Genomic DNA, 21,410 nt, shown 5'->3' on the forward strand with positions numbered 1-21,410 from the left:
GCAGCCTGCAACCTGTCAGCTCGGATGCAAGCATTTCACTGCATGTTGTACTCAGAAGGAAATTTGAAACAAACAAACAAAAAAGCCAAACTTGCAAACAGTTGTGCCAAAATCTATTTTGACATACTGTCAGGCTGAGTTAGCAAATCAATCCAGATGTTAGTATAAACAAGTAGAGAAAACGCCTTTTCTTATTTCTTTCTTTCTGCTTTTTTTTGTACAAATCCGTTCTCACTCTTTTATTTTGAAAAAACAATTATTTTGAAAAGAGGAAATGTGATTTTCTCTCTAAAGTTAGAGAAAGGATCACATTCAGTGTTGCCAACTTAACGACTTTGTCGCTATATTTAGCGAGTTTTCAGACCCCCTAGCGACTTTTTTTTTAGACGTGAAAGACATTACAAAAAACAATAATTGCTAAAAGAAATTTAATTTGTAGTTCTAAATAAATTCTAAATGCATTTAGGACGTTTTTTGCTCACTTTATGTCTCGTCCACGATGTTATTTCTCTCTCCAGCAGCATAGGTTACAATTACATTAGCATGACCAATTATGCAAATTAGGTGATGACATCATTTAGCGAATTCTAGCGAATTTTAGGACAACCAATAGCGATTTTCCTTACTGAGGAGTTGGCAACACTGATCACATTTGGTGTTGATAATTTCATTTGTTTAGAAGCAATAGTAGTCCCGCCTTCCATGCATCGGACCACCGTCACCGCATTAGCTAGGTCTTTCACATTTTGAAAGCAAATGAGCTGAACTATCCATGTTTTGGTGAGTTTTAATGCAGAAAAAAACGTTATAAACAAGTGTTTGCACTGCCCAAAAGCTGACTTGAAAACTTTAATGTGTTAAGTTAACGGAGCATCTTGCTGTGTTCCCGCCCATAGCTTATCTTGGTGAGTTGAGACCACGTGCTTGCTAAAGAAGTATGCTAGTCTCTTGCTAAAATTGGCATCTTGCTAACGATAATTCACGAGTGAGTTTTTATGGTAGATGGCCTGTATTTGTATAGCGCTCTACTTAGTCCCTCTGGACCCCAAAGCGCTTTACACTACATTCAGTCATCCACCCATTCACACACTGGTGATGACAAGTCACATTGTAGCTAGGGCTGGGTATCGTCACTGATTTCTAGAATCAATTCAATTCCGATTCACAAGGTTCCGAATCGATTCGATCCACGATTCGATTGAATTCGATCCGATTCGATTCAATTCGATTTGAATCTGGGAAATTTTGACAGTCAGAAATATTATAATTCAGATCAGTACATTTACATATTTTTGTATCTATAAAAAGGAAGCTGACACACGCAAGACTTTGTCAAAGGTGTGAGCATCACAGCAGAGGCCTTTGTGTCAAAGTAGTTGAGGATAAAACACAGAAAAACATGAAGGCAATTTTCCTGGCCTGGGATTTTATAAAAATATTCTGCAGTACATCAAAAACGAAAGAAAACCATTAATCAACTTATGAACATTACCTCTGAAGTTAAAGCGGTTTTATTAGAGACATGGCTAAGCGTTTTGCATTTTGCATAATTTTTAAATGTTTAAATTTGTTCAGTATTGAACGGCGGAAATTAGGTTTTCTTTGATTTCCACCGTTCATGATTATGTTAGTTTAAATGAATCAACACCCCCGAGTCATTCTAACTACCAGAAATCTCGAAGCACAGGTCGAGGGGGCGGTGTGGCAGCAATTTTTCACACCAGTCTATTAATTAATGAAAGACCAAGACAGACTTTTAATTCATTTGAAAGCCTGATGCTTAACATTGTCCACCCCAGCTGTGAAACTCCGAAACCAGTCTTACTTGTTATCATCTATCGTCCACCTGGGCCTTACACAGAGTTTCTGTCTGATTTCTCAGACTTTATATCTGATTTAGTTCTGAGCTCAGATAAAATAATTATTGTGGGTGATTTTAACATCCATGTTGATGCTAAAAATGACAGCCTCAACATGGCATTTAATCTGTTGTTAGACTCAATTGGTTTCTCTCAAAATGTAAAAGAACCCACCCACCACTTTAATCACACTCTAGATCTTGTTTTAACATATGGCATAGAAACTGAACATTTAACAGTGTTTCCTGAAAACCCTCTCCTGTCTGATCATTTCTTGATAACATTTACATTTACAATAATTGATTACGCAGCAGTGGAGAGTGGACTTTATCAAAGTAGATGTCTTTCTGAAAGCGCTGTAACTAAGTTTAAGAATATAATCCAGCCACTGTTATCATCGTCAATGCCCTGTACCAACACAGAGCAGAGCAGCTATCTGAACGCTACCCCAACAGAGGTCGATTATCTTGTTAATAATTTCACCTCCTCACTACGTACGACTCTGGATACTGTAGCTCCAGTGAAAACTAAGGCCTCTAATCAGAAGTACCTGTCCCCGTGGTATAATTCTCAAACACGTACCCTAAAGCAGATGACTCGTAATCTGGAGAGGAAATGGCGTGTCACAAATTTAGAGGATCATCATTTAGCCTGGAGAAATAGTTTGTTGCTTTATAAGAAAGCCCTCCGCAAAGCCAGAACAGCTTACTACTCATCACTGATTGAAGAAAATAAGAACAACCCCAGGTTTCTCTTCAGCACTGTAGCCAGGCTGACAAAAAGTCAGAGCTCTTTTGAGCCAACCATCCCTTTAACGTTAACTAGTGATGACTTCATGAACTTCTTCACAAATAAAATTTTTATCATTAGAGAAAAAATTACCAATAATCATCCCATAGATGTAATATTATCTACAGCTACTCTTAGTACCATTGATGTTAAGTTAGACTCTTTTTCTCCAATCGATCTTTCTGAGTTAACTTCAATAATTACTTCCTCCAAACCATCAACGTGTCTTTTAGACCCCATTCCTACAAAACTGCTCAAAGAAGTCCTGCCATTGATTAATTCTTCGATCTTATATATGATCAACCTATCTCTAATAATCGGCTATGTACCACAGGCCTTCAAGGTGGCTGCAGTTAAACCTTTACTCAAAAAGCCATCTCTAGACCCAGCAGTCTTAGCTAATTATAGGCCAATCTCCAACCTTCCTTTCATATCAAAAATCCTTGAAAGAGCAGTTGTCAAACAGCTAACAGATCATCTGCAGAGGAATGGTTTATTTGAAGAGTTTCAGTCAGGTTTCAGAGTTCATCACAGCACAGAAACAGCTTTAGTGAAGGTTACAAATGATCTTCTTATGGCCTCTGACAGTGGACTCATCTCTGTGCTTGTCCTTCTTGACCTTAGTGCAGCATTCGATACTGTTGACCATAATATCCTATTAGAGCGATTAGAACATGCTGTAGGTATTACAGGTATTGCACTGCAGTGGTTTGTATCATATCTATCTAATAGACTCCAATTTGTGCATGTAAATGGAGAGTCCTCTTCACACACTGAGGTTAATTATGGAGTTCCACAGGGTTCAGTGCTAGGACCAATTCCGTTTACATTATACATGCTTCCCCTAGGCAGCATCATTAGAAGACATAGCATACATTTTCACTGCTATGCAGATGACACCCAGCTCTATCTGTCCATGAAGCCAGATAACACACACCAATTAAACTGCAGGAATGTCTTAAAGACATAAAGACTTGGATGGCCACTAACTTTCTGCTTCTTAACTCAGATAAAACTGAGGTCATTGTACTCGGCGCTGAAAAGCTTAGAACTATGGTATCTAACCAGATTCTTACTCTGGATGGCATTACCTTGGCCTCCAGTAACACTGTGAGGAACCTTGGAGTCATTTTTGACCAGGATATGTCCTTCAACGCACATATTAAACAAATATGCAAGACTGCGTTCTTCCATTTGCGCAACATCGCTAAAATTAGAAATATCCTGTCTCAGAGTGACGCTGAAAAACTAGTTCATGCATTTATTACTTCCAGGCTGGACTACTGCAATTCATTATTATCAGGATGTCCAAAAAACTCACTGAAAAGCCTTCAGTTAATCCAAAATGCGAGTAGAGAGAGTAAAGAGTACTGACAGGGACTAGAAAGAGAGAGCATATTTCTCCTGTTTTGGCTTCCCTTCATTGGCTTCCTGTTAAATCCAGAATTGAATTCAAAATCCTGCTCCTCACATACAAGGTCTTAAATAATCAGGCCCCATCTTATCTTAATGACCTTGTAGTACCATCTTACCCTATTAGAGCACTTCGCTCTCGCTCTGCAGGCCTACTTGTTGTTCCTAGAGTATTTAAAAGTAGAATGGGAGGGAGAGCCTTCAGTTTTCAGGCCCCTCTTCTGTGGAACCAGCTTCCAGTTTGGATTCGGGAGACAGACACTATCTCTACTTTTAAGATTAGGCTTAAAACTTTCCTTTTTGCTAAAGCATATAGTTAGGGCTGGACCAGGTGACCCTGAATCCTCCCTTAGTTATGCTGCAATAGATGTAGGCTGCCGGGGGATACCCATGATGCATTGAGTTTTTCCTTTCCAGTCACCTTTCTCACTCACTATGTGTTAATAGACCTCTCTGTATTGAATCATATCTGTTATTAATCTCTGTCTCTCTTCCACAGCATGTCTTTTATCCTGTCTTCCTTCTCTCACCCCAACCGGTCGCAGCAGATGGCCGCCCCTCCCTGAGCCTGGTTCTGCCGGAGGTTTCTTCCTGTTAAAAGGGAGTTTTTCCTTCCCACTGTCGCCAAAGTGCTTGCTCATAGGGGGTCATATGATTGTTGGGCTTTTCTCTGTATCTATGAAGCGCCTTGAGGCGACATTTGTTGTGATTTGGCGCTATATAAATAAAATTGAATTGAATTGAATTGAATTGAATTTTCGGAAGTATATAAAACGAAAAAAAAAAAACGTCGGCCGACAGCGCTGTAAACAACAGTAGACTTGTGCGTAACAAGCAGAGAGAGAGAGAGAGAGCTGTGCATCTTGGTCGAAGCAAAACAGCAAAAGTCAGAGTGAATACATGACGATGTTTATGTGAAGCATAGTTTGGATCTTCTTTTGCTGCTGGTTCGGTCAATATTGTTTGGAGAAACTAACAGCTTTAGAATCAGCGCATTAGGGGCGTGAACACAAAGCGCGGACCCGCCGACAGATCAGAATCAGCGGGCTGTCGGCTTTCAGCCCCGACCGTGAGAAAGGCGACATCTAACTGATTCTGATCCGCGGGTCGCGCTGTGTGTTTAAGTCTATGTGCAGAAAGAATCCGTGTTCCTGCTCTCATTTACTGTCTTAGCTGTTTGGTGGTTGTTGAAATTTTGTGAGATTTCACCAGAGATTCTGGCATTTCGGGCAAAATACATTTATATTATTCTAATTTAATGTTTTTCTTCTTCATGACGATTTACGTTGTAGATTGTAACTGAAAGAATCAAAACTTTGAATGAACACATATAGTATTATGTAGTAAACAAAGAAAGTGTGAAATAACTCAAATAATGTTTATTGTATAGTCTTCAAAATAGCAAAATACCCTTTGCTTTGATCACTGCTTTGCACACTCTTGACGTTCTCTCGATGAGCTTCATGAGGTCGTCACCTGAAATGGTTTTCCAACAGTCTTGAAGGAGTTCCCAGAGATGCTGAGCACTTGTTGGCCCTTTTGCCTTCACTCTGCGTCCATTTCTTCCAAAATCGTCTGGATTGGGTTTAGGTCAGGTGACTGTAGAGGCCAGGCCATCTGACGCAGCGCACCATCACTCTCCTTCTTGGCCACACAGCCTGTAGGTGTGTTTGGGGTCATTGTGCTGTTGAAAAAGTTATGATGATCCAACTGCAGACAGATCAAAGTTACTGTTTTTGTAGAATTGGAAAGTAAGCAATGTGCTTCCTTTGAGGTAGTACAGCACGAGTTGTGTGTACAGAAAGTGAGAACATTAAGCTTCTTCCTCATTACCACACTTGACCTTGAACTGTGTCAGTATTGACTCTTTCAATCCTCTCGCTTTGGTAGGTAAGAAGCCCAGAACTAAGGCTGCCAACATCCAGAGACTGGTGACTCCTCGTGTGCTGCAGCGCAAGCGCCGCCGCATGAATCTCAAGAGACAGCGCACCCAGAAGAACAAGGAGGAGGCCTCGGAGTACACCAAGCTGCTGGCCAAGAGGATGAAGGTATGTGTTAATCTAGGCCTTTATTCTTAACCAGCTGCTGAGAATCAAAGATCACACTAGTCTGTTTTTGTCGTGTAGCTGAAAACTACATTTATTTCTAGTGGTTCAGATCAATGAAGATAATGTGACAAATACATTTCTGGCAGGTGTGATATTTCCACTAGTGTTGGAGCGGCTGTGTTACATCAAGTGCATTGTGTCTAACAACATATTGTAATTAATTTCCTGACCTTAAATATACTTTTAAGTTATGATTTAATCGTGAGTCACTTGAAATTTAAAGTACCGGACTGTGTTTTTCAGCAGTGTAGTTTTGAGTTGCCTTGCATGATATAGCTGTAATGGCATTCGGCCAATTATGGGTTGAAACTCTTCAAGGAGCACGTGATGGTGAAATGTTAAGGAGACAAAGTTGGACATGTGGGAGCTGTTTGACTGACACGCATTTGTTCTTGTAGACAGGAGGCCAAGGAGAAGCGCCAGGAACAGATCGCCAAGAGGCGCCGCCTTCATTCTCTGAGGGCGTCCGCATCCAAGTCAGAGTCCAGCCAGAAGTGAAACGGAATCAAATAAAGTCATGTTTTGCTGAAACAGTGTTGTGCAGTTGTCAGTTATTTTCTCTTCCACATATCCCCCCATGAAGAGACGCATTCGATGATTTTTGTCAGCCCCTTGTGTGTCTACATGAATGTGTATGCAACAAAAACTTTTAGTTAGTGGTGGATAATCTAGAGATACAGCAACAGCCTCAGGTCAGTGGTTGCTATTATGGAGTACTGCAATAGTACTTTTATTTTTTTGATTCTTTGATATGAGTGAATTCTGGTTCACACTCCGAGCCAGTTGGTGGCGGTAATGCACCACATCGTTGTTTGAAAACTGCCAAATCACATAAAAGGAGGAGGTAACCAATGAGAGGAAATTGTACAAAAAAAATGGTAAATGGTCTGTATTTGTATTGTGCTTTACTAGTCCCTAAGGACCCCAAAGCGCTTTACACATTCAGTCATCCACCCATTCACACACTGGTGATTCCAAGCTACATTGTAGCCACCCTGGGGCGCACTGACAGAGGCGAGGCTGCCGGACACTGGCGCCACCGGGCCCTCTGACCACCACCAGTAGGCAGCGGGTGAAGTGTCTCGCCTAAGGACACAACGACCGAGACTGTCCGAGCCGGGGCTCGAACCGGCAACCTTCCGATTACAAGACGAACTGCCAACTCTTGAGCCACGATTGCCCAAGACTAAGAGGGGCAGAGCTTGAGTTTTAGTCGTAGGATCTGGTGTAGAAACCCACTCCCTAACAGTAATTTTGACCATGGCCTTGGATTGCAGGACAGAACTGTCTTCTGCTGCTAGTCTGCTGCTGCTGCCTTGGAGGGAAAATAAATCTGTGTACCCTATTTTAAGTGTGGGTGTGTTGGTTTTCCTGATGGTCACCATTAAAACTTGTTGCTTTCTTGCATGCAGGCAAGTGACCCACTTAACGTGTTAATGAGCAGTTAAGCAGGTGCACCTAAGTTACCTGATTTTGGTCATTAGGCGTTTTAAAAAGTATTACTGCCATTTGTGGCTTTTTCTGGTGGTAAATTGAATTTATTTGCACAGACAGTGACTAAATCTAATTTACTCCTAACCCCACTGGCCCTGACGTGAACCTTGGCCTGCATACTTTTAAACTACAGTTAATGGTTATTTTGTCCAAATACAGTAATTACACTGTGTAAGAATTTTTTAAACCACAGCTCCATGGTCCCAAAGTCCAACAACCCTACTGGCAACTTTTAATTGGAAAAGGGAGGAGAAGTCAAATGTATTATTATTCACATATTACACAGACTGTGCTGACTGAACAGGCTCAGTGCAGTTCCTGGATTATTTTCAAGCATCATTAAAGTTACAGCATGTAAACTCTCACCATTCTTATCTGTCCTTATTAAAGTCCATAAGCTGAACTACGGTAGCTCTGCTAACTCTGGTAATTCTGACTGTAAATCTTTCCTTAATCTCTTTCTTTGCTTTTTCGACACGTGAAGTTACAAAAATGTACTTTGGTAGACAAAAAGAAAACCTTTGTAGACTTTTTGGAGTAACTTTTCATAATGTGGAACTTTAGTCTTGAATTTTCAAAAGTGAACTTTTTGCTTCTAGTTATGTTGCCACCGAAAATATTTTGTCAACACTGAGAAGTCAAATCATTAACGGTGTGTGGTCAGCCACAGGTGATGGTGTGGCTGTCTTAGTTCTCTTTCTGTACCAGAACTTTAAAAAACTGACCAGGAAGAACGTAACTATAATACTGAACCTGAAGTATGATCCTCCCACCCACCAGGCGGCGCCACTGGTAGCTGTGGGTTCACCACCTCCTGCTGAACTCAAACAACCAGTCCAGAGACAGACTCTGATGTAGCATCACTTTCATCGCTCACTCCTGAACCATAACGAGTGTGGCCTCTCTAAACACTCACTCTGAGATGTGAAGACAGCCATTAGTCTACTTATCATTTTCTTTATCAGCCACAATAAAGCTCAAACCTTTCTCCATTTGATCGTCTTCCTCTGTCATATATGCACTGTTACGTATTCCTAATGTGGTCATTTCAGACACAGAGCTCAGTGAAGGCTCACAGCTCGTCTTCAGCTCCATTCAGTCCTCTGACTCTGGACAGTGTTACTGTAGAGCTGAAAACAAGCTAGAGGTGAAGAGGTCTGAATCCAAACATACTGATGTAAAATGTGAGTAAAAAAGAATAAAAACTGAAACATTTCATCAGCTCTGCCCGTTTAAAATTCACATTCTGCTGCTGTAGTTCACTCATCAGCTGTAATAGATGATAAAGAGGTGCTTTGTTCACATCAGACATGCAGTGAGGTGATTTAAACTATGAAGGATTTTTAAATCCACCTCTAAATTTATAGATGCATGAAAAATATTAGCACACATCTAACATCCTTTTCAACATTTTTAAATATGTTCATGTTTCCTCCTCCAGATGCTCCAAAGCTTCCCTCTGTGTCAGTGAGTCCCTCTGCTGAGATAGTGGAGGGCAGTTCAGTCACTCTGACCTGTAGCAGTGATGCTAACCCAGCAGCTAGTTACACCTGGTACAAGGAGGATGAAGACTCACCTAAAACATCAGGACAGAACTTCACCATCAGCAACATCAGACCTGAGCACAGTGGGAGTTATTACTGTGTGGCTCACAACAACAGAGGGACTCATAACTCCACCTTACAGCTGACTGTTGTAGCAGGTAATCATTGAGGATGTACACATCCTGTACAGGGAGGAACGCTGGTCTGAGCGTGGAGTCAAGGAGATCATTTACGTGAAAAGGGAAAGACCATCTCTGAATCGAGGAGGGGGCCTAAGGGTTCATCTTTCACCATCTTACAATGCTGTGATTGCAGCCATTCCCCAACTCTCTGTGAATGGTCCTCATGGCCGTTGATCAGTGGGTTTTGGTCAGTGGTTGTTGATCAATTTTCATGAGAATTTGCATAATTAAGATTAAGGAACTGACCTCACAGCCCTTTGTTCCTTCAGTGGGCTGGTTTCAGTCATTATGCAAATGTACTGTTTATAAGATTTGGGGAAACCTGCAGTCAGCTGAGACTGAAGAAGTCACTTGGATGAGTGACGAAATGTTTCTCCCACAAAACGCTACGTCCAGATGAACAGAATCAACTTTTTGGAGACTCCCTTAAATACTTTCTCATTATTGGATTCACCTTTGTATGTAGGTCAGGGGTCACTGAGCTTACCAAGCCAATTTGAGTTCCAACTAGAAAAATTTGCATTTCCTGCGAAAATGCAGTGTGGATGCTTTAAAGCTGAAGCTGTCTGCAAAAACTAGCTGAAAAAGCTGAAAAGTTGCAGAAATTGTAAAAACTTTGCAGAAGCAAAGGAACTTTGCTAAAAAGTAATAACTTAGCAGAACTGCAATATCTTAGAGGAAACATAATACTTGGCAGAAATACAATAGCATAGCAGAACTTGGCAGAAATATTGTAACTTACCAGAAACATGATAACTTCTCAAATATACAAGAATTTAGGAGAAATAGTATAAGATAACAGAAAGAATATATTTAGCCAAAAATACTTAAACATTACAGAAACACTATGATTTAGAAAAATAGTACAACAGAGCAGAAATACTGTGATTTACCAGAGACACTGTGATGAACTATGAATATTGTAATTTTAAATTAATACTATGTTTTAGCACAAATACTATAATTTGGCAGAAATACTATCATTTGGCAGAAATACTATGTTTTAGCACAAATACTCTGGTTGAGCACAAATATTATAACATAGCAGAAATACAATTATATAGCAGGAATGCTATATTTAGAAAGAAAAATATAATATAGTAGAAATAATATGATTTAGCAGAAATACTGTAATCAGCACATATACTGTAACATGACAGAAATTCCTCCACTTAGTAATAATACTATAACATAACACAAATGTTATGATTTGGCACAAAAACCAGGATTTGGCAAAAATACTATGATTTAGCAGAAATACTATGATTGAGCAGAAGTACTAAGATGTAGTAAAAGTACTTTGATTTAACAGAAATACAATTATGGAGGAGTAATACTTTAAAATGGGAGAAATATTGATACACACACACATACACAGAGCCTAAAGGGAACAGTATTTGTGCCATGGAGTGTTAACAAGAATGTGAGGTCCATATTAGAAAAAGCTGGTAAAATCATAAAAGTTTGCCAGAATTGTAATAAATAATCAATATGAATTACTGGTCTGTGATAGTGTATTAATTTGTATGGAAAAAAACATGTTGACAAAGGATGGGATTGAACCAACGACCTTTGGCTTGCAGACCCATGTCACTACCAACTGCGCCACTGGGAAAGAGAGCAGTGGATCCTGGAAAACAGGGTGCATGAGCAGTCAGAATTAGATCCGTGGTAAGACGGCGAAAAACGCAGTTTTTTGGAGTTACAAAACGTCGTGTAACTCAAAAACTAGGTGGATCTAGAAGCATAATTCTTGTACTGAGTGAATCAGCTGGACTTTGGTGTACTTTGACTGCGATTTTCATTGCTCTTTGTACATCCGTCGCTGAGATATGACGAGAGAAGAAACAGGAAGGCCTCAGATATGATTGGCTGGCTGGGAAGCCGTGCAGGCTCTGATTTGTAAATTTGAATGTCTCAGTTGTCACAGAGGATTGGCTGCCTGGGGACCTGGCAGTAATATATAGAAATAGTATGATTAAGCATAAATACTATAAAAAGCAGAAATACTATATTAAGCAGAAATATTACAAAAAGCAGTAATACTATAAAAAGCAGAAATACTATAATTTAGCAGAAATACTATAAAAAGCAGAAATACTACAATTTAGCAGAAATACTATATTAAGCACAAATCCTATATTAAGCACAAATCGTATAAAAAGCAGAAATACTATAAAAAGCATAAATACTATAATTTAGCAGAAATACTATAAAAAGCAGAAATACTATAATTTAGCAGAAACACTATATTAAGCACAAATACTATAAAAAGCAGAAATACTATAATGTAGCAGAAATACTATAATTTAGCAGAAATACTATAAAAAGCAGAAATACTACAATTTAGTAGAAATACTATATTAAGCACAAATACTATAAAAAGAAGAAATATTACAAAAAGCAGAAATGCTATAATTTAGCAGAAACACTATATTAAGCACAAATACTATAAAAAGCAGAAATACTATAATGTAGCAGAAATACTATAATTTAGCAGAAATACTATAAAAAGCAGAAATAGTATAAAAGCAGAGATACTATAATTAGCAGAAATACTATATTAAGCAGACATACTATATAAGCAGAAATCCTATAAAAAGCAGAAATACTATAATTTAGCAGAAATACTATAAAAAGCAGAAATACTACATTCACATACTATAACACACACAGAAGGAGAGAGAAGCAACTTTGTAGGATCAGTCAAAGCAGCCTGGGAGCTGCTGGATTTGAATCCACCAATCAGAGATGCTGTGTACATTTTCCCGCCAAAACAGGTGCAGCCGTTTTTACACACGCAGCAGAGAGACAGGATTTTGCAGTCTATTTCTCATTGTGACGACTACCCTCCAAACAAATGGCCATAATTTCCTAACCGTAGGGGCTAGAACGGTCATTCTTACACCGTTTTGTTCAGAAGAGATGGGGGAATCTTCAAGTGTTGACAATTTATCATTAAAATATGAATTATTAAAGATATTTGACTTGTAATGCACCATAACTGATTAGAGGCTAAGCGAAAAACTGCCTTGACTTGCCCTCAAACAACGCTTTCTAACTCTAAATCTATTTGGAGTATCGATATCATTTTTTCACCATAAGAGACAGCAGGCTTTGGTGAACAACCATGGAAATTTTCAGGTCTTTGTGGAAATCTATCAAAAAGATATGACGAGAGAAAAAAGTGGTTCATTTCCAGAGTTTGAAATCTGAAGAAATCTGAGCGAAGGACGAATTTCCTACCCTCAAACAAGTCTAACTCATCTCAGAACGGTAATAGGTGAGAAAAAAATTCTTGAATTGTGAGCGTCAGGAGTGTCTGAAGATATACTGGGACAAGCCTCATGTCTTAACTTCGCTTCGTTAAGGAGATATGACGATTCGAATATGCCTCTCATTAGAGAAATCCAGCGGTGATTTTGAACAAACTCTCCATTGACTTTCTATGGAGAGTTTTCAGACTTTGTGTTGGTCTGAGGAGATTTGCCAAAATTCTATAAATCCCACAACAATGATAGTGACATTTTCTGAAAGCCAGCAAAAATACCTACGTTTTGATGTATAATTTGTGGGAGTTGAGTGAAAATTGAGCAAGTAGCAAGAAGTTGTTCGGACATGAAGAGAAGACTGCGAAAGTTAAAGTGTCACACTTAGAACAAACTGCATAGCAACCATAACAACCCATGTATTTTGTGAAAAATCACAAAGATGAAACTCAAAACTTGAAGAGGGATAAGATGAAAACAGTAACAGATATGAAAAAGCTGAATCATACATGAATAGCCCAATAATTTGTGAACATTTTAAAGTTTGAATGGTTGTTCTAGGTGAAAGTATGAGGAAGTAGTTAAGTTTCAAAAACAAGCAAGTTTTAGCAGAATTTTGGAAGTTTTCCATTCATTTCAATGGGACAAATTAAAGGAAAAAAGCTTAATATTTTAAAAAGTATAATAGCAGAAAATACCAAAAATCATAGCACACATTAGCAGAAACAGCAGAATAGTTGAAAATTTGAATGGTGAAAATAGCACAAAAATTGTGGAAGTAGTTAAACAGCAAAAAACGTACGGAAGCAACTTGAAGAATAATAAAGAATAAAGAGAAACAGGAAAACAATAGTGTGAATGCCTACAGCATTCACACAACTAGAAAAATTTGCATTTCCTGCGAAAATGCAGTGTGGATGCTTTAAAGCTGAAGCTGTCTGCAAAAACTAGCTGAAAAAGCTGAAAAGTTGCAGAAATTGTAAAAACTTTGCACAAGCAAAGGAACTTTGCTAAAAAGTAATAACTTAGCAGAACTGCAATATTTTAGAGGAAACATAGTACCTGGCAGAAATACAATAGCATAGCAGAACTTGGCAGAAATATTGTAACTTAGCAGAAACATGATAACTTCTCAAATATACAAGAATTTAGGAGAAATAGTATAAGATAACAGAAAGAATATATTTAGCCAAAAATATTTAAACATTACAGAAACACTATGATTTAGAAAAATAGTACAACATAGCAGAAATACTGTGATTTACCAGAGACACTGTGATGAACTATGAATATTGTAATTTTAAATGAATACTATGTTTTAGCACAAATACTATCATTTGACAGAAATACTATCATTTGGCAGAAATACTATGTTTCAGCACAAATACTCTGGTTTAGCACAAATATTATAACATAGCAGAAATACAATTATATAGCAGAATTGCTATATTTGGAAAGAAAAATATAATATAGTAGAAATACTATGATTTAGCAGAAATACTGTAATCAGTATATATACTGTAACATGACAGAAATTCCTCCACTTAGTAGTAATACTATAACATAACACAAATGTTATGATTTTGCACAAAAACCATGATTTGGCAAAAATACTATGATTTAGCAGAAATACTGTGATTGAGCAGAAGTACTAAGATGTAGTAAAAGTACTTTGATTTAACAGAAATACAATTATGGAGGAGTAATACTTTAAAATGGGAGAAATATTGATACACACACACATACACAGAGCCTAAAGGGAACAGTATTTGTGCCATGGAGTGTTAACAAGAATGTGAGGTCCATATTAGAAAAGCTGGTAAAATGATAAAAGTTTGCAGAATTGTAATGAATAATCAATATGAATTACTGGTCTGTGATAGTGTATTAATTTGTAGGGAGAAAAACATGTTGATAAAGGTGGAATCGAACCCACGACCTTTTGGTTGCAGACCCGTGTCATTACCAACTGCGCCACTGGGGAAGAGAGCGGGCGCCTGGAAAACAGGGTGATGAGCAGTCAGAATTACATCACGGTGAGAGGCGAAAAATGCAGTTTTTTGGAGTTGCAAAACGTCATGTAACTCAAAAACTAGGTGGACTAGAAGCATAATTCTTGTACTGGGTGAATCAGCGGACTTTGGTGTACTTTGACTGCGATTTTCATTGCTCTTTGTACAACCGTCGCGGAGATATGACAAGAGAAGAAACAGCAGACCTCAGATATGATTGGCTGGCTGGGAAGCCGTGCAGGCCCTGATTTGTAAATTTGAATGTGTCAGTACTCACAGAGGATTGGCTGCCTGGGGACCTGGCAGTAATATATAGAAATAGTATGATTAAGCATAAATACTACATTTAGTAGAAATACTATGTTTTAGCACAAATACTATAAAAAGCAGAAATACTTTAATTTAGCAGAAATACTATATTAAGCACAAATACTATAAAAAGCAGAAATACTATAATTTAGCAGAAATACTGTGATTTAGCACAAATACTATATTATGCACAAATACTATATTAATCACAAATACTATAAAAAGCAGAAATATTATAAAAAGCACAAATACTATAAAAAGCAGAAATCCTATAAGAAGCACAAATACTATAAAAAGCAGAAATATTATAATTTAGCAGAAATATTACACTAAGCACAAATACTATAATTTAGCAGAAATACTGTATTAAGCAGAAATAGTATAAAAAGCAGAAATACTATAATTTAGCAGAAATAGTATAAAAAGCAGAAATACTATAATTTAGCAGAAATACTATAAAAAGCAGAAATACTATAATTTAGCAGAAATACTATAATTTAGCAGAAATACTATATTAAGCAGAAATACTATAAAAAGCAGAAATAGTATAATTTAGCAGAAATACTATAAAAAGCAGAAATACTATAAAAAGCAGAAATACTATAAAAAGCAGAAATAGTATAAAAAGCAGAAATACTGTAATCAGTATATATACTGTAACATGACAGAAATTCCTCCACTTAGTAGTAATACTATAACATAACACAAATGTTATGATTTTGCACAAAAACCATGATTTGGCAAAAATACTATGATTTAGCAGAAATACTGTGATTGAGTAGAAGTACTAAGATGTAGTAAAAGTACTTTGATTTAACAGAAATACAATTATGGAGGAGTAATACTTTAAAATGGGAGAAATATTGATACACACACACATACACAGAGCCTAAAGGGAACAGTATTTGTGCCATGGAGTGTTAACAAGAATGTGAGGTCCATATTAGAAAAGCTGGTAAAGTGATAAAAGTTTGCAGAATTGTAATGAATAATCAATATGAATTACTGGTCTGTGATAGTGTATTAATTTGTAGGGAGAAAAACATGTTGATAAAGGTGGAATCGAACCCACGACCTTTTGGTTGCAGACCTGTGTCATTACCAACTGCGCCACTGGGGAAGAGAGCGGGCGCCTGGAAAACAGGGTGATGAGCAGTCAGAATTACATCACGGTGAGAGGCGAAAAATGCAGTTTTTTGGAGTTGCAAAACGTCATGTAACTCAAAAACTAGGTGGACTAGAAGCATAATTCTTGTACTGGGTGAATCAGCGGACTTTGGTGTACTTTGACTGCGATTTTCATTGCTCTTTGTACAACCGTCGCGGAGATATGACAAGAGAAGAAACGGCAGACCTCAGATATGATTGGCTGGCTGGGAAGCCGTGCAGGCCCTGATTTGTAAATTTGAATGTGTCAGTACTCACAGAGAATTGGCTGCCTGGGGACCTGGCAGTAATATATAGAAATAGTATGATTAAGCATAAATACTACATTTAGTAGAAATACTATGTTTTAGCACAAATACTATAAAAAGCAGAAATACTTTAATTTAGCAGAAATACTATATTAAGCACAAATACTATAAAAAGCAGAAATACTATAATTTAGCAGAAATACTGTGATTTAGCACAAATACTATATTATGCACAAATACTATATTAATCACAAATACTATAAAAAGCAGAAATATTATAAAAAGCACAAATACTATAAAAAGCAGAAATCCTATAAGAAGCACAAATACTATAAAAAGCAGAAATATTATAATTTAGCAGAAATATTACACTAAGCACAAATACTATAATTTAGCAGAAATACTGTATTAAGCAGAAATAGTATAAAAAGCAGAAATACTATAATTTAGCAGAAATAGTATAAAAAGCAGAAATACTATAATTTAGCAGAAATACTATAAAAAGCAGAAATACTATAATTTAGCAGAAATACTATAATTTAGCAGAAATACTATATTAAGCAGAAATACTATAAAAAGCAGAAATAGTATAATTTAGCAGAAATACTATAAAAAGCAGAAATACTATAAAAAGCAGAAATACTATAAAAAGCAGAAATAGTATAAAAAGCAGAAATACTGTAATCAGTATATATACTGTAACATGACAGAAATTCCTCCACTTAGTAGTAATACTATAACATAACACAAATGTTATGATTTTGCACAAAAACCATGATTTGGCAAAAATACTATGATTTAGCAGAAATACTGTGATTGAGCAGAAGTACTAAGATGTAGTAAAAGTACTTTGATTTAACAGAAATACAATTATGGAGGAGTAATACTTTAAAATGGGAGAAATATTGATACACACACACATACACAGAGCCTAAAGGGAACAGTATTTGTGCCATGGAGTGTTAACAAGAATGTGAGGTCCATATTAGAAAAGCTGGTAAAATGATAAAAGTTTGCAGAATTGTAATGAATAATCAATATGAATTACTGGTCTGTGATAGTGTATTAATTTGTAGGGAGAAAAACATGTTGATAAAGGTGGAATCGAACCCACGACCTTTTGGTTGCAGACCTGTGTCATTACCAACTGCGCCACTGGGGAAGAGAGCGGGCGCCTGGAAAACAGGGTGATGAGCAGTCAGAATTACATCACGGTGAGAGGCGAAAAATGCAGTTTTTTGGAGTTGCAAAACGTCATGTAACTCAAAAACTAGGTGGACTAGAAGCATAATTCTTGTACTGGGTGAATCAGCGGACTTTGGTGTACTTTGACTGCGATTTTCATTGCTCTTTGTACAACCGTCGCGGAGATATGACAAGAGAAGAAACGGCAGACCTCAGATATGATTGGCTGGCTGGGAAGCCGTGCAGGCCCTGATTTGTAAATTTGAATGTGTCAGTACTCACAGAGAATTGGCTGCCTGGGGACCTGGCAGTAATATATAGAAATAGTATGATTAAGCATAAATACTACATTTAGTAGAAATACTATGTTTTAGCACAAATACTATAAAAAGCAGAAATACTTTAATTTAGCAGAAATACTATATTAAGCACAAATACTATAAAAAGCAGAAATACTATAATTTAGCAGAAATACTGTGATTTAGCACAAATACTATATTATGCACAAATACTATATTAATCACAAATACTATAAAAAGCAGAAATATTATAAAAAGCACAAATACTATAAAAAGCAGAAATCCTATAAGAAGCACAAATACTATAAAAAGCAGAAATATTATAATTTAGCAGAAATATTACACTAAGCACAAATACTATAATTTAGCAGAAATACTGTATTAAGCAGAAATAGTATAAAAAGCAGAAATACTATAATTTAGCAGAAATAGTATAAAAAGCAGAAATACTATAATTTAGCAGAAATACTATAAAAAGCAGAAATACTATAATTTAGCAGAAATACTATAATTTAGCACAAATACTATATTAAGCAGAAATACTATAAAAAGCAGAAATAGTATAATTTAGCAGAAATACTATAAAAAGCAGAAATACTATAAAAAGCAGAAATACTATAAAAAGCAGAAATACTATAATTTAGCAGAAATACTATAAAAAGCAGAAATACTATAATTTAGCAGAAATACTATAAAAAGCAGAAATACTATAAAAAGCAGAAATACTATATCAAAAAGAAATACTATAAAAAGCAGAAATACACACACACACACACACACACAAACACACACAAAAAGAGAGAGAAGCAACTTTCTAGGTCAGTCAAGCAGCCTGGGAGCTGCTGAATTTGAATGCACCAATCAGAGAGGCTATCTACTTTTTCCCGCCAAAACAGGTGCAGCCGTTTTTACACACACAGCAGAGACAGGATTTTTGCAGTCTATTTCTCATAGTGAGGACTACCCTCCAAACAAATGGCCATAATTTCCTAACCGTAGGGGCTAGAACGGTCATTCTTACACCGTTTTGTTCAGAAGAGATGGGGGAATCTTCAAGTGTTGACAATTTATCATTAAAATATGAATTATTAAAGATATTTGACTTGTAATGCACCATAACTGAGTAGAGTCAAGCGAAAACTGCCTTGACTTGCCATCAAACAACGCTTTCTAACTCTAAATCTATTTGGAGTATCAATATCATTCTTTCACCGTAAGAGACAGCAGGCTTTGGTAAATAGTCATGGAAATTTTCAGGTCTTTGTGGAAATCCATTAAAAAGATATGACGAGAGAAAAAAGTAGTTCATTTCCAGAGTTTGAAAGCTGAAGAAATCTGAGCGAAGGACGAATTTCCTACCCTCAAACAAACGTAATTCATGGCCAAATGGTAATAGGTGAGAAAATAATTCTTGAATTGTGAGCGTCAGGAGTGTCTGAAGATATATCGGGACAAGCCTCATGTCTTAACTTCGCTCCGTTAAGGAGATATGACGATTCGAATATGCCTCTCATTACAGAAATCCAGCGGTGATTTTGAACAAACTCTCCATTGACTTTCTATGGAGAGCTTTGAGACTTTGTGTTGGTCTGAGGAGATTTGCCAAAATTCTATAAATCCCACAACAATGATAGTGACATTTTCTGAAAGCCAGCAAAAATACCTACGTTTTGATGTATAATTTGTGGAAGTTGAGTGAAAATTGAGCAAGTAGCAAGAAGTTGTTCGGACATGAAGAGAAGACTGCGAAACTTAAAGTGGCTCACTTAGAACCAAGTGCATAGCAACCATAACAACCCATGTATTTTGTGAAAAATCACAATTTTGCAACTCAAAACTTAAAGAGGGATAAAGATGAAAACGGTAACAGATATGAAAAAGCTGAATCATACATGAATAGCCCAATAATTTGTGAACATTTTAAAGTTTAAATGGAGTTTCTATGTGAAAGTATGAGGAAGTAGTTAAGTTTCAAAAACGAGCAAGTTTTAGCAGAATTGCGGAAGTTTCCCATTCATTTCAATGGGACAAATTAAAGGAAAAAAGCTTAATATTTTAAAAAGTATAATAGTTATAAATAGCAAAAATCATAGCATAAATTAGCAGAAATAGTAGAATAGTTTAAAATTTGAACGGTGAAAATAGCACAAAAATTGTGGAAGTAGTTAAACGGCGAAAAACGGAGCAACTTGAAGAATAATAATAATAATAATAAAGAATAAAGAGAAACAGGAAAACAATAGTGTGGATGCCTTAAAGCATCCACACAATAAAGAGAAACAGGAAAACAATAGTGTGGATGCCTTAAAGCATCCACACAATAAAGAGAAACAGGAAAACAATAGTGTGGATGCCTTAAAGCATCCACACAATAATAAAGTATAAAGAATAAAGAGAAACAGGAAAACAATAGTGTGGATGCCTTAAAGCATCCACACAATAATAATAATAAAGTATAAAGAATAAAGAGAAACAGGAAAACAATAGTGTGGATGCCTTAAAGCATCCACACAATAATTAGTTCTAAAGGTTTTGTAATCAATAAAAAGTCAACAGTGCCCAAATTTATGTTATACTGTTATGTTTACAGGAAAAATTTTACTGTTGTGTAAAGTATTTTCCTCTTTTTTGTATATTTGTTGTTGTTAAATATCACACTTTTAATAATAAACCAAGATCTGAGTGTATACAAAATGCAGAAGAATACTTTTTTGAGGGACAAGCAGCTATCCAGACCTACCTGGATGTAGGAATCCAATAAAGTCTTTTCACAACAGACATGTCAAAGTGGATCAGCTTCCTCACTTTGTTCAATGATTTCATCTAAATCAGACCATGGATCACACTTTGCTAACTGTACCAGTTTCCATGAACTGCAGCAGCTGCTTCAAATAAACAGCCAGATTCCTCGACCGTTCTCTAGTTACAGCCGTCGTGGTCAGCTGTGTGGCAGGTAGAGTGTGGACCCAGATGCAGGACACAGAAGGCAGAAATAAACTCATAAAGTTCACCAAATGTTTACAAACGTCAAGAAGTCACAAGCAAAGAGAGACCACACCATGACACATGTTTAAACAAGGAATGTTTATTCATCAAAGCTACTTATTGATCAAATAGACATGTTCAAAGCACCACAGTGGTAGAACGATATCACACAGCACCGTCACAGGATATTAAACAGAAACTGGCAACAGGGCTCTGTAGAGTGAGCGATCATAATGAAGCCGTTTATTTGAAGTTGGGATTCAACCTGCTCTTCATATTTCAGGCCACCAGATGTCACCAAAGACAACTGTGGTGAAAAGTTTCAAGTAACGAAACCTTCCGTGACTGGAAGAAATTTGTTTAACATTAAACCTATTTTCTGCACATTTCAGCAAATAAAATAAAAACGTTTTTTTTGTGTTTACATTCACTCTTTCAAATAGATGCAAGTAAAACACAGCAGAAAATAAATAAAATCAAAACTCAGTGGTCCTGTTGCTCTATTTGTACTCTGCAGGTGTGGCGCAGGGGCCATGTCAGTGGAAGG

At 36.8% G+C, this 21,410-nt stretch overlaps 2 long non-coding RNA genes across 4 annotated transcripts; both read left to right on the forward strand.

Moving 5' to 3' along the window:
- The first annotated feature begins 5,475 nt into the window (after nt 1–5,475).
- LOC146517477 (uncharacterized) lies at nt 5,476–6,700 on the forward strand. Of its 3 annotated transcripts, none has more exons than XR_014874776.1 (3): nt 5,476–5,725; nt 5,952–6,109; nt 6,568–6,700. It is a non-coding gene; the product is annotated as an uncharacterized LOC146517477 (long non-coding RNA). The 3 variants fall into 3 exon arrangements; XR_014874777.1 differs by having other exon boundaries at nt 5,476–5,721; XR_014874775.1 differs by lacking the exon at nt 5,476–5,725 and having other exon boundaries at nt 5,732–6,109.
- Nucleotides 6,701–11,922: 5,222 nt separating this feature from the next.
- On the forward strand, nt 11,923–19,946 carry LOC146517478 (uncharacterized). The gene is made up of 2 exons (XR_014874785.1): nt 11,923–15,757; nt 17,083–19,946. It is a non-coding gene; the product is annotated as an uncharacterized LOC146517478 (long non-coding RNA).
- Nucleotides 19,947–21,410: the final 1,464 nt, after the last annotated feature.

Source organism: Neolamprologus multifasciatus, chromosome 6, assembly GCF_963576455.1.
Source record: "Neolamprologus multifasciatus chromosome 6, fNeoMul1.2, whole genome shotgun sequence".
Classification (NCBI taxonomy): domain Eukaryota; kingdom Metazoa; phylum Chordata; class Actinopteri; order Cichliformes; family Cichlidae; genus Neolamprologus; species Neolamprologus multifasciatus.